Below are 14,271 nucleotides of genomic sequence, written 5' to 3' on the forward strand. Positions count from 1 at the left end.
AGGTCCCAGCCTCCTCACAATGGACCAAATAATTTGCCCGTCTGTGTACACAGAAAATAGTAGATCAAATCAAAAGGAAAAAACAGGGAGATCTACACTGCTTGTTGCAATGCACCCCTGATTATTATAGCTCTATAACAATAACAACAACAACAATAATTTATTTATACCCTGCCCTCCCCGGCCAGAGCCAGGCTCAGGGCGGCTAACACCAATAAAATCACAGTAAATACATAATAGGGGGGAAAGCAATTTAAAATACAGGTTAAAATGCAATTTAAAATGCAGCCTCATTTGAAAAGTAGCCCATAGATCAAGACCGTAAGGGGAGGGAAACATAAGGGTCAGACTGAGTCCAAACCAAAGGCCAGGTGGAACAGCTCTGTCCTGCAGGCTCTGCGGAAAGATGTCAAGTTCCGCAGGGCCCTAGTCTCTTGGGACAGAGCATTCCACCAAGTCGGGGCCAGTACTGAAAAGGCCCTGGCCCTAGATGAGACCAACCTTGAGACTTGGGACCTCCAGAGTGTTGTCATTTGTGGACCTTAAGGTCCTCCGCGGGGCAGACCAGGGGATACTGATGGACTCCAACTCCCATCATCCCTCTGTAGGTACGAGGGTCCTAAGATTCTTAGCATCATAGGATCGTAGAATCAAAGAGTTGGAAGGGACCCCAACCCCCTGCAAGGCAGGAATCTCAACTGAAGTATCCATGGCAGACAGCCATCCAAACTCTGCTTAAAAACCTCAACATCCTTTTATTGCGGCACCCAAAACTGGACTCAGTATAATCTTAGAAGTTTAGTACTTTGAATACCTGAGCTGAGAAGGGGGGGGTGCCTGAGAGGGCATGAAGGAACTCTGCACTCCTGTTCAGAAGCACTTTTGCCTTTGACAATGTGCAAACCTCAGCAATCCCAAGTTGAATTCTTCATAACGTGTTCGGGAGTTCAGTGCAAAGGACCCCTGGAATGGAAGCGGAGACCCCCTCCAACATTTCTTCGTTGCTTTTCAAAAGAGAAAAGGATGTGATGTGAGCCGGCTGGGCTGGTGAGAGCCTGCTCTCGGCTTGCCAATTCCCATCGCGGAGGGTTCTGCTCAGGCACGCCTTAAAACTGCCACCTCCTTTGGTGGAGAAGATGGTGCCAGGGCCCAGCAGGAGCGAGGATGGGATGGCAGAGAGAGAAGAGTGAAAAGAATTAATCATGCAAAAACTGGCATCTGTTTGGGGCCTCTGGGGGGGGGGGGGACTGTGAGGAAATGTCTCTGCAGGGGGCCTTTGAAAGCAATTCATTAACTGAGAAGCCAAAGTCCCCTTTTGCTCAGATTTCATTTTTTAAGGGGGGGGGGAGAAGGAACCCCCCCTCCACCACCCCAACTTTTCCATTCCGATCTGTTAGCAAATCAAAGGGACGGGGCTGTAATCATCTGATGTAGGAACTGCAACGAAGGATAAAGGGGTGGGGAGAGGGGGGGTTGGCATTGTCAGAAACACAAAACGCCATCCGACCCCTCCTGGGACTCAATCTGCTATTGAGCAGCTGGTCTAATCAAAATTGTCATGAAAGTGGCGTTTGAAGCTGATATATACGTTTTGTTCTGAAGGAAACAGCCCTTCAGAGTCTTTGATGGCTGGTCGGGTCTGGAAACAATTTTTGCAACTGACTGTGTGCTGCTTAATTTGTTCCAAACCTCATCAAGCCTCTGAGAGGGAACCCTTCACAGAATCCAGGCAGGGAGTGTGTGCATTTGTGCAGATTTGTGGGGGAGCAAGATTCTCCGCAAAGGTGCAGGAGGAGGAGACTGACCACCTTCTCTCAGGGCAGCTGTGGAAAAGGCAAATTCCATACAATTAGGAAAGGAATGGAAAATAAAGCTGCCGGTTCCATTAATATTGTTATACAAATCTCCAGTGAGACTGCATTTGGAATGCTGTGTACAGTTCTGGAGGCCTCACCTCAAAAGGGATATTTTCCTGCTGGAAAGGGGTCAGAAAAGGGTGACCAGGAAGATCGGGGGGGGGGGAGCCACTCCCTAAGGAGGAAACTGGAACGTGTCCAGAGGAGGGAAACCAAAATGGTCCAAGGCCTGGAAACGATGCCTTATGAGGAACGGCTAAGGGAGCTGGGCATGTTTAGCCTGGAGAAGAAGAGGTTAAGGGGTGATATGATAGCCATGTTCAAATATATAAAAGGATGTCACATAGAGGAGGGAGAAAGGTTGTTTTCTGCTGCTCCAGAGAAGCGGACACGGAGCAATGGATCCAAACTACAAGAAAGAAGATTCCACCTAAACATTAGGAAGAACTTCCTGACAGTAAGAGCTGTTGGACAGTGGAATTTGCTGCCAAGGAGTGTGGTGGAGTCTCCTACTTTGGAGGTCTTTAAGCAGAGGCTTGACAACCATATGTCAGGAGTGCTCTGATGGTGTTTCCTGCTTGGCAGGGGGTTGGACTCAATGGCCCTTGTGGTCTCTTCCAACTCTATGATTCTATGATTCTATGGTTGCAGCAGTTGGGACTTTATGGAAATGGTGCAAAAGAGGAAACACAATAGGAGTTTATAAAACTCTGCACAGCATGGGGAAAGTGAAAAGAGAAAGGGATTTCTTGGGCATCCAAGGACCTGAATGTTGTAAGGGTCAGGGCAGATAAAATAAAACCCTTCTTCACACAGTGCATAGTCAAACGATGACATTTGCTCCCTCAGGAGACAGTGATGGCCCCCAACGTGGATGGCCTAAAAAGAAGATTGGCTCCATCTTTGGTCCTCTTGGCTGCCAGCAGGAGGGGGAGTCCTGCTCTGGGGCTCAACTCCTACTTGGGGGCTCCCAAGGAAGCATCTGGCTGCCCCCTGTGAGAAGAGGAGCTGGACTAGATGGGGCATTGGCCGGATCCAGCACAGCTTTTTCTATGTACTTATGCATCCCTTGAACCCAAGGAGGAGGTTCACCCATTGATATTAATCAGCAACTGGTTCTGGCGATGACTGCAGTGCCCCGTCCCCAAATGGCCTCCTTTACACAACCTCAGATTAACATCTGAAACCGACAGCCACAAGGTCTGGTGGGAACCAGAAGCTCAGGTGTCTACAAAAGGGCATAAGCAGCAAGAAGGCAGGGGCAGCTCACAGGTGCACAGCAAGGACACTCAGCTTGGGAGAACAATCCTGGAAGTTTGGGAGCTGGAAATCCTGAGACCACGCATATCTCTGGGGGGTATTCTTTGGAGAGAGATGCCTCGTTTTATTTCGTTTTATTTAGAGCATTTGCACTTTCCTCTTCAGCAGCTTAAGTCAATTGTATCCCTACTTTCAGGCTTACAATCTGAGAGAGAGAGACTCAAGGAAAAGGAGACAAGGAGGGAAGAGGAAGAAAGCAAATTCAGACCTCAATTCCTAAATAGTTCTAACAATGACCCGCTGTCTTAGAAACAGTTTGGGGTCAGGAGGTGCCTGATGGAGCTGGTCTGTTGGCAGATCTGGTGGCATTAACCGCCTCCTCATTTCTCTCACTGCACAGCCTGATGGAATAGCAGTTGAGGCAGAGACTGGTGGAGCTGCGGATTGCGCTGCCCTGTAAATGCCTTGAGCCCAGCGGGGCAGAACTTCACCATCGTATGCTTTTGCATACTTGCCTTTGTTCTGCAAGGTGCTTTCTTAAAGCAAAAAACCACCTACCATTTTACTTCCAGGCTTAGTTGGGCCTCAGTTGGCTCTGACAGCTGAGCACCCTCCCAAACCAAGACCTTGAGAAAGACAGAGAGCTCCCTTGCCCCAAGCCAGGCCATTGGGCCATCGGGCTTAGTATTGCCCACACTGACTGGCAGCAGGTATCTGGGATTTCAGGCCGTTCTCTCTGCCAGCTCCAACAAGAGATGCTGTCAGGGATTGAACGTGGGATCTTCTGCATGGATAACATGTTCTCAAGCTCTAGGGCTGCCAAGTCAGGAGCACCCCAGACTTTGAAGTTTTAGGGCCCAAACCTGAGACCTAGGTGTGGCCCCTGGTGACGTGACTGAGGGGTGTTCCACCAGAGATGGGCACTTGCAATCCTCTCCTCCTCTTGGGCCCAGCCCAAATCTTTTTCTTCCTCTGCACTCCCTCCTGCCACAAAGCCCGAGAGATGGAGGTTAATTGGGAGGAGGAAAGCAGCGGCAGAGCAAGCCGATTGGGTGCCTGGGGTGGTGGGCGGGGCCAACTGGCCATGGGGCAGGACACTCCATGGGGCCTTCAAGGAGTCCGCCTGCCTTCTCCTCCTCAGCCGCCCTACAACTGAGGGGGAGGTAGAAGGTGGAGCCTGTGCACACGCAAGCCACCGCCTCTCTCCCAGGAGAGACATGTGGCTCGGGGGCCCTGCAGGCCCCACGGTGAGTGCCGCCTGGCATTTTGTCACCCCCCAGTGGTGACACCCGGGGCAGCCAGCCCCCTACCACACACCCCTTCCTCCACCACTGATGGCCAGAGGGGAGGAGGGCTCCTGAGAGTCTATGAAATAATTTGCAGCTGGATCCTGCAAAGATGAAGCGTGCAAGCTGTGTGCACAGTCTTCCTAATCAGAATAATAAACTTTTTTTGAAGGCACTCTCTCACCCCCCACCTGGAGATTCAATTCCACCAAACCTAGAGACTTCAGGTCAGCCCTGGAGGTTTGGCTGTTCCCTTAAAAATAAAGTAAGATTCTAGTCCTTATAGATCTGACTTAAGCAACATATTTAAAGAGAGACCAAGAGGGGGTCCAGCAGTCAAGAAGGTGGTTTCTGCATGTGCCGTAGAGGGAAATGAGGGGCAGGTGGGGCTCATCCACCTGGGAAGGGAACCCATCAGCCAGGAGGAAAACTCTGGTCCTCAACCTCCACTGCCTTGCAGGACAAGAAAAGGCTCAGGAGTAACGCCTACACAAACCCACAAGTCTCTGAGGCACTTGGGTGGTGACTTGTCCACTTCCTTCCAGCAACTCCTGCAGCCAAGCTGGGGCCATATTCTTCTTTCTTTTGGACCACCTGAGTGAGGCTGAGAAGGGGGTCTTGTCCTCGGGGCAGCCCAGGACCCCCAGACACGCTGCCCAGGCTTGCACCCTGGAGAGGTCACTTTGGTGCTGCAAACACAGCGCTTTCACCCCCACAGGTGCACTCCATTTTCTCTCAAGACAGACAGATGCCAACATTTAATACCTGAAGGAGCATCTCCACCCCATCGTTCTGCCCGGACACTGAGGTCCAGCTCCAAGGGCCTTCTGGCGGTTCCCTCCCTGTGAGAAGCAAAGCTACAGGGAACCAGGCAGAGGGCCTTCTCGGTGGTGGCACCCGCCCTGTGGAACGCCCTCCCACCAGATGTCAAAGAGAAAAACAAGTACCAGACTTTTAGAAGACATCTGAAGGCGGCCCTCTTTAGGGAAGCATTTAATGTTTAACAGACTATTATATTTTAATGTTTTGTTGGAAGCCGCCCAGAGTGGCTGGGGAAACCCAGCCAGATGGGCAGGGTACAAATAAATTATTATTAATAATAATAATGATAATGATAATAAATAGGAAGTTGCCATATATCCCATCCGATATATTGTTCCATCTAGCTCAGTACTGTCTACACGGACTGGCAGCAGCTCTCCAGGGTTCCAGAAGAGGGCTCATGCTGGGGATTGAACCTGTGACCTTCTGCACACAAAACAGATGCTCTGATCCCTGATCCCTATCACTTCTCGGTCCTTTTCTGGGTTTGCCAACTTCACTTGGGCCAGGGCGGTGGGATCTCTGCAGCAAGACAGCACTGGATCTCTTCCTCTCTCTCTCTCTCTCTCTCTCCCCCCCCCCTCTCTCTGACAGCAGAGAGGGTAAGCTGCTATCTCCCCCAAGGCCCCTGAGACCCTCTCTCTGGAGTCAGAGTGTTGCAGCCCAGATGTAACAAATGGCATTTATGAAGAGCCAGAAGACGCCCAGTGCAGGGAACAGAAGAGTTACCTGCATTCCCTGTTCAGCAGAGATAACAGCAAAGTCTGCAAATCCCTTTGTCATTTGAGTTTCAGTTTCTGTCCTTGTCTGTCTCCCTGCCTGGAAACCTCTGCTCCTCTGACCTCACAACCCTCCCCCCAAACCCTGAAGCTAGATGTCACGCAAGCTCATAATGAAGTTTCCCCATTAATTACCACCATTAAGCATCCAATTAGTGTTTAAGAACCACTGGCAGGCAAGAGAAATGGGGGGGAGGAGTTGGCACAGAAAAGGGGAAGGGGGGGCACCATGGAAAAAAGCTTCTTTCATTCTGCAGCTCAATGCGCCAGCTTGTCATATCACTCATCCCACCAGCCCCCAAACGCAGCTGGCGAGTTTTAGCACAAGGAATCAGAAATTGATTGACATACAAGGAGACGGAAGCAGGACTGCTGTGGACCTGCCTGTGGCTGGCTCGAGAACTTTTCTTCCCAGGCTCTCCCTTGGAGCAGGTGCGGCAAATTAAAAGCAATGTGCCCTGAGCATGTGCAGAGTGCCGCTTCTTGCACATGGCCACTCGAGAATTGCCACAAACCTCCTACTCGTCTGGGTTTAGGAGACCCTTTCCAAGGGTCCGAAGACACCTTCAAGAGAGTGAGCCTGAAGACAAACTTGGAATTGTTCAAAGCTCAAACTGAAACCAACTTAATTCATGTTCAGTTAATTGGGCAGCCCTGGGAGCTGGGCAACCCAGGTGTAGTTCAGAAGAGCCTGGCTGCTGGATCAGGCCTGGGGCGCCTCTAGCCCAGCCAACCAGATGCCCCAATGGGAAGCTCTAAACGCAGGATCCGAGCCCCAGAGCAACACTCTCCTCTGGGGGCCTCAAGCAACTGGGATTCAGAAGCCACTGAGACATGAAGACAAGGCAGGAGGAAAAGATGCTCAGTGACTTATTAGGCCCATGACTCTTTATCCCATTATGAGTCACGGGGCCATGGAGACAGCGCACATGACCTTAACAGGGCTTTTTTAAAAGCTGCTATTTTGTTAATGTTAATATGACTTTGGGGACGCAGGTGGCGCTGTGGGATAAACCACAGAGCCTAGGACTTGCCGATCGGAAGGTCGGCGGTTCGAATCCCCGCGACGGGGTGAGCTCCCGTTGCTCGGTCCCTGCTCCTGCCAACCTAGCAGTTCAAAAGCAAGTCAAATTGCTAGTAGATAAATAGGTACCACTCCAGCGGGAAGGTAAATGGTGTTTCTGTGTGTTGCTCTGGTTTGCCAGAAGCAGCTTAGTCCTGCTGGTCACATGACCCAGAAGCTGTACGCCAGCTCCCTCAGCCAATAAAGCGAGATGAGCGCTGCAACCCCAGAGTCGGCCACAACTGGACCTAATGGTCAGGGGTCCCTTTACCTTTACCTTAATATGACTTTTGCTGTAATTGTGACATTCAGCTTAGTTTTTGTTGTCGTTTTGTTAATAGTGATTTATAGGTTGTGATAGTTTTATTGATGAATTGTTAATTATTTTATACGAGTTATGCTGTATTGCGTTGTTCTGGTATGTTTTATGATGCTACTGTTATTCACTGCTTGTAAGGCGCCTGAGGTTCCTCTGAATGAAAAGCAGCACAGAAATGGAATCAATCAATGTAGTCATAGAATCATAGAATTGGAAGGGACCCCCAGGGTCATCTAGTCCAACCCTCTGCAACGCAGGGGTCTTTTGCTCGAACCCACAATCCTGAGATTAAGAATCTCATGCTCTAACATGAGCCATCAGCCCATACCAATCACCCCAGATGTCCCAGTGTAAAACCCACAAGCAGGAACTAAAGAGCAACACTCTCCCCTCCTGTGGTTTCCAGCAACCGATATTCAGAATCCAGAAGCATCGCTGTCTCCAGTTCTGGAGGCTGGGAGCCATTGACAGCCTTCTCTGAATTTGTCTAATCCTCTTTTAAAGCCATCTCTGCCTCTTGCAGGAGTGAGTTCCATAGTTTGACTATGCACAGCTTGAAGAAGTCCTTCCATTTTTCTGCCCTAAATCTTTTTTTAATACATTTTTATTAGTTTTTTAAACATATCATTTCCAACAATCATATAACTTCTTATCTTTTACAATATTTTAGACTTCCGTCAACACCTCTGATGATTTTCTGTTCTTTATCACTTATTCTGCATTTCTCTATCACTCTTAATTATCATTAACTAATAATTCTCCACATAGTCTTTCTTGCAATATTTCAAATAGTCCTCCTTCCAGAACTTCTTACAGTCCTACTAGCATAATCTGTTGCCCTAAATCTTATTTTTGAAGGAATTCGCTGAAAAACTGAGCTGATTTGCTCCAAGCACTGCACTCGGCCAACAGCTTTCTCTGCAGCTCAGATGCCGGTCCTCTCCCCAGCCCCTCAACCAGTTCTGCAATCGATTCGAGAGGTTTGAAAAATGAACGCCAAATGGTCCGCTAATCAAGATAAATGAAGCCTGAAGGCAGCCACTGTCTCTTCTGGTTACACAGAGAAGCAAGAGCTCCCCTCTGGCTTGCAGAAGGAGGCTTGGGCGACCTTGGCTTGGAACGTCCTTTGACGTTAAAACCCCTGCACCACAGGCAATGGGAGCAGACAGGCACTGCGGAAATGGCACCTGAACCACAGAGACCTGGGGACCCAGGTCTGCTTATTAATCATAGAATTGTAGGGGAGACCCCAGGGCCATCTAGTCCAGCCCCCTGCAATGCAGGAATCTCAGCTAAAGCATCCCTGACAGACACCATCCAACCTCTGCGTAAAAACCTCCAAGGAAGGAGATTCCGCCACCTCTTGTGGGAGTCTGTTCCACAGTCTAACAGCTCTCCCTGCCAGAAAGTTTAGTTGGAATTTTCTTTAACTTGAAGCCATTGATTCAGGCCCTGCCCTCCGGAGCAGGAGAAAACAAGCTTGCTTGTGACAGCCCTTTCGATATCTGAAGATGGCTATTATATTCAGCCTCCTCTTTGCCAGGCAAAACATACCCAACTCCTTCAACCATTCCTCATAAGGCTTGCTTTCCACACCCTTGACCGTCCTGGTCACCTTGTTCCAGTTTGTCAATATCCACCTTAACTGGACACGGTCTTCCAGGTGTGGTCTGACCAAGGCAGAAGAGAGTGGGACTATTACAGCAGGAAACTAATTCTGTGGATGCAGCCTAGAATGGCATTGGCTTGTCTGCTCCTGCATCACACTGCTGGATGATGGTTTGCCCGTGGTATTTATATGACACCCAGGAACCCCCAGGCTGACTTAGGAGGCGTCAAAATCACCATGAAAGCCATTTGAAAATAGTGCCGTTTGAAAGAGCTTAAAAAAATCCAGTTTTTTTTGCAAATTCTGACCCAATTGGCCCCTCCTGGCCTGACATAGGAGGCTGCTTTCTACTGAGCTAGACAACTGGCGACCATTGGCCCATCAAGTTCAGTGTTGTCAACACTGACTGGCAGCAGCTTTTCAGGATTTACAAACAGGATCCCGCCCTGCCCTATCCATGGATGTCAGGAATGGAACTGGGGGCCTCCAATATGCAAGGCAGATGTTCTGCTGTTGAGCTATTGCCCTCCCCACTCCACACAGCTGCCTGCAGTCCAGCCCCGACACCCTCCCAGGATCTCCCTGTTTACTATATAATGCACTTATATCCCACCTTTTCCTCCAAGGAGCTGATGGCCCTCCCTGCTCCCAGTTCAGTCCCCACAACCACCCTGTGAGGTGGGTCAGGCTGAGAGCTGGTGACTGGTCCAAGGTCACCCAGTGAGCTTCAGGGCTGAGTGGGAATTTGAACCCAGTCTTTCCTGGGTCCTAGTCCAATACTCTAACCACTACACCACGCTGCCTCCATGCCTCATCTGGGAATGGGACAGCCGTGTTAGCCATGATGACTCCTCTGCCTCAGCTGACTATAACCAGCCTGCCACCTTGAGCCTGGCAGTTGCATTCGGCAGTAGAGCGTGAGATTCGTGGGTTTGAGCCCCATGTGGGGCAAACGATCCCTGCATTGCAGGGGGTTGGGCTAGATGACCCTCGGGGTCCCTTCCAGCTCCACAATTATTTAACTCTGTCTACTGTGGTTTCTTTGGAAAGATGGACTTGCCGGCTTTCCAAGACAGACCTGGGAAGCGGGCAGCTAGCTCTCCCTCCAAACGACACAAGTGCCTTTTTTGTGGCTGGGTGATTCTGAGCATGAGCCGAGTGTTGTGAACTCAGGATGCTTCCTGCACGGGTGAGCTTAAAGCGCCCCCATGTGGCCAAACGAGGGCTTGCAAGTAAGCAAAGATGCACACGGGCTGATTCCGTGCGAACATTTCCCTCGGAGTAAATACAGTGCGTTGGATCCCATCGCAATCCATAGCAAATTTGTTCGCCAAATGTGGGGCCTCACACAAGAGGGTGTATCAATTTAAGGCAATCCAACTAGGAAGCTGATTTATACTGAGTCCACCTGGCTGAATATCGTCTGCACTGAAGTGGTACAGAAATACCTTTAAACCGTTTTAAAAAAAAAAACAGCCGTGTTAGCCATGATGACTCCTCTGCCTCAGCTGACTATAACCAGCCTGCCACCTTGAGCCTGGCAGTTGCATTCGGCAGTAGAGCGTGAGATTCGTGGGTTTGAGCCCCATGTGGGGCAAACGATCCCTGCATTGCAGGGGGTTGGGCTAGATGACCCTCGGGGTCCCTTCCAGCTCCACAATTATTTAACTCTGTCTACTGTGGTTTCTTTGGAAAGATGGACTTGCCGGCTTTCCAAGACAGACCTGGGAAGCGGGCAGCTAGCTCTCCCTCCAAACGACACAAGTGCCTTTTTTGTGGCTGGGTGATTCTGAGCATGAGCCGAGTGTTGTGAACTCAGGATGCTTCCTGCACGGGTGAGCTTAAAGCGCCCCCATGTGGCCAAACGAGGGCTTGCAAGTAAGCAAAGATGCACACGGGCTGATTCCGTGCGAACATTTCCCTCGGAGTAAATACAGTGCGTTGGATCCCATCGCAATCCATAGCAAATTTGTTCGCCAAATGTGGGGCCTCACACAAGAGGGTGTATCAATTTAAGGCAATCCAACTAGGAAGCTGATTTATACTGAGTCCACCTGGCTGAATATCGTCTGCACTGAAGTGGTACAGAAATACCTTTAAACCGTTTTAAAAATAAAAACATTTAGAATCATGTGTGCCTCTTTCCACGAGGATGATCCCCAACAGCCAACCACAAGCTTGCAAACAGCAGCTATGGAGAAATTAGAGTAACGCTTTAGACTGAAGTAGACCCTGTGGGTGTGAGCTGTGTCTGTAATGCAAGGGTTTTTCAAGGTTTGTTTTGTCGCCATGTGGACGACTGCGCACAAGGCTTAGCATCTATACATGCATTTGTCTTGGAGGAGAATGCTTTTAGTTTGGTTATTGTTATTAAATTCTTCAATAAAGTCTGTGAAGAAAGAGGCGAGAGCTTGCAAGCAGCCATTGCTAACCCTAGTGGGGGTGTCCATCATGCAAAATCTGTGGATAATTGCTGCAATGATATATGCCTGTTTGTGCTCATGTTTTGGAGAAAGCAATATCCTGTGACTGAACTTTAAAGATTTGGGGACTTGTACTGTCAATGAAGCTCGCAGCCTGCTTTGCTGACAGGTTGTGATGGAGGAGAGAGAGAGAAAGGACCACTTTGTAATTTTATTAGGTGGGGCCTGGATCAGTTAATTTCAGTCTGATTGGTCTGGGTAGATGGACAGCAGACTCTGATTGGCTGGAGGTTCCAGTCAGTCAGTTGGCAGCGAAGTGTCAGGGAGAATAGTTTGGATTTCAGAATCATAGAACTGCAAAGTTGGAAGGGACCACAAGGGGGTCCAACCCCTGCAATGCCTACCTGGGATGTCTCACTGAACTATGATAATGCCTTTTGCTGGCCTGGATGGCAAGGGTTGTGTAAGTGTCATGTGGTTGGAACGTAGCCAACCACAGGAGCCAACCTCTGGGGACCAGGATCCCTTTGCCCCCCCTAAAATATTTGAGAGCCCCCCCCCAGTCGATTGGCATTGCCATTCAAATGGTGTGCATATGCCACATCTTGTGATCCATTATGTGGGACAGGGCTTACCTGGGTTGGCCCAATATTTTATTCAAATTGGCACCCCTGTAGCCAAACTTACTGCCTCTGGGTCTCACCCAAAGCCCGAGCATGCACTCGCCCCCCTCCTGGGGTTGTAATAGCCCCCTGTTCCTTCCTTACAGGGAGCCTGTCTCCATTTTCTGAGTCTTAAAGGAGAGCAGGGAGAAGTGAACTTTGTCGAATGCCTCCTTCCTCTTGCAGCTCCCCACTCATATCTGCTCCAGGTATGAGGAACCCTTATGTCATGGAGTGGGAGGAGGTGCCACCCACCATCCCCCCCAGGAAAACCCCAGAGGAAGGCTCAGAGCTAGAGGACTGGCGGTGGGACACCAAGGAGAGGTCAGAGGGGAGGAGCAACAGGGTTTAGTGAGCAGGAGGAGTCTGCGACAGGGAGCAGTTCAGACTCTGAGGCTGACGCAGAGGAGGGAGGCGTCAAGAGGCTGCTGAAGAAGCAAGGGAGTCTCCCCTTCTTGGTGCGACAAGCTCCCCTGTGCCCTGGTCTCCTAGAAGGCTCAGAATAATGAGGAGGGCAAAACAGAGGCCAGAGGTATGCAGGCGCAGTTTGAGACTGCTTGGGAAACATCTGGGAGAGGAGAAGCCTTAGAGAGGGACCTTCACTCCTGGCACTGGCTCCATGGGGCAAGAGTTGTGCGCTGTTTCCTTGAACTTCACTGACAACTGAGCCTTGCATCTTTCCTGCTGACCTGTGTCTGATTCCAGTCCTGACACTCCATTAAAAACAAAATAAAACATGGAATCCCTGTGACTGGTGCAGCAATAAAACTACTCACACATTGGCAAAGCTAAGCAGGTCTGGTCTGGTTTCACATTGGACCGGGGACCACATGTGCCTTGCAGGGGGCTGGACTAGACTGACCCTCCAGGGTCCTTCCAAGTCTGTAGGGACCTGTGAAAATTACCTCCGATCCATGCGCAGAATCCACACACACACCCCAGATCAATGGCGTTTCTTCGAAGGGAAGGATTCCTCCTTGCCTGCAGAAAAAGAATCCTGGATCGGAGCCCTCTTTGGGTGTGCTGCTCGTATGTGTGTAAATGCTACACGTGAGTAGGGACCCGTCATGCTAAGCTCCTGTGCTACAATACCTGTTGCCTTCCTTGAGTTGGAGAGCAAAGCATCATGTTGCACAGTTCGGGTGCTCATGCCTCCATTAGATTTGAGCAGCATCGTGTTAGATCTTTATCCAGTTCATTTATTTTTTGGGTGGTGGGGAAGTCCTTATCCTAAATTCTGGGCTCAGTGCAAAGCACCCCCCAAACCTTAAAAAGCTGCCCTATAACAAACTCAGCCAGCGTGCTCCTTCTGGCTTCCTCCTCTCCCAGGTTTCAGGTGAGGCTCCTCCCCAGCCCTGGCCTGAGTAGCTCAGTCGGTAGAGCCTGGTGCTGAGAACGCCAAGGTCTGAGCCCTGTGTGGGGCAGCTGCCTGTTCCTACATTGCAGGAGGCTGGACTAGATGATGCTCAGGGTCCCTTCCCTCTCTACCTGTCTGGGGTTGAACCTGGGATCTGTTTATTGGGAAAGAGGAACTTTGCCACGAAGCTACAGCCCTGAAATGTAATGTTACTCGTAATTCAGAACCCAAGAGATGGTTTCAGCATCCAAGCACACAGACAAGCCATGCTGTTAAGGCTGCCTTTGTCCCCCCTTTGTTCAGCCCCCCTGTCCTGAGGGTGAGGGGTCTCAGCAGCTGCAGCATTGCTGACCACCATGGTTTGCCCATCCAGACAAGCCTGGCAAACCAGTGGTCACAATCAGTGGCTAACAGCCTCTGTTCAGAACCTCTGCATTCCAAAGCAGCTCAGCAGTGCCCCCTAGAGGGTCTTGGGTCTCTTGCCCCTGCAGTTTAACTATCTTCTGTGTTGGCTAAGCTTTTCTATAAAATGGCTCAGGGCTGAGAAATTCAACTGGACAGTCCACTAAAGAGTGTCAGGAGGTTCATCCTGCCTGGTGGCCGATTGCAATAATATTCAAGGGGGCCCTGTCAATCCATCCCACAAACCCCATCACATCATAGGGTTTGTATGCCACCAAGGTATACTCAGAGTAGACCCATTTAAATTAAGTATAAGTAAGTAAAGTATGTCTGACCAAACTGCGGGAGGCAGTGGAAGACAGGAGTGCCTGGCGTGCTATGGTCCAGGGGGTCACGAAGAGTCCGACAGGACTAAACGACTCAACAACAACAA

The sequence above is a fragment of the Podarcis vaucheri genome (assembly GCF_965113315.1).
Source record: "Podarcis vaucheri genome assembly, chromosome: 18".
Classification (NCBI taxonomy): Eukaryota; Metazoa; Chordata; class Lepidosauria; order Squamata; family Lacertidae; genus Podarcis; species Podarcis vaucheri.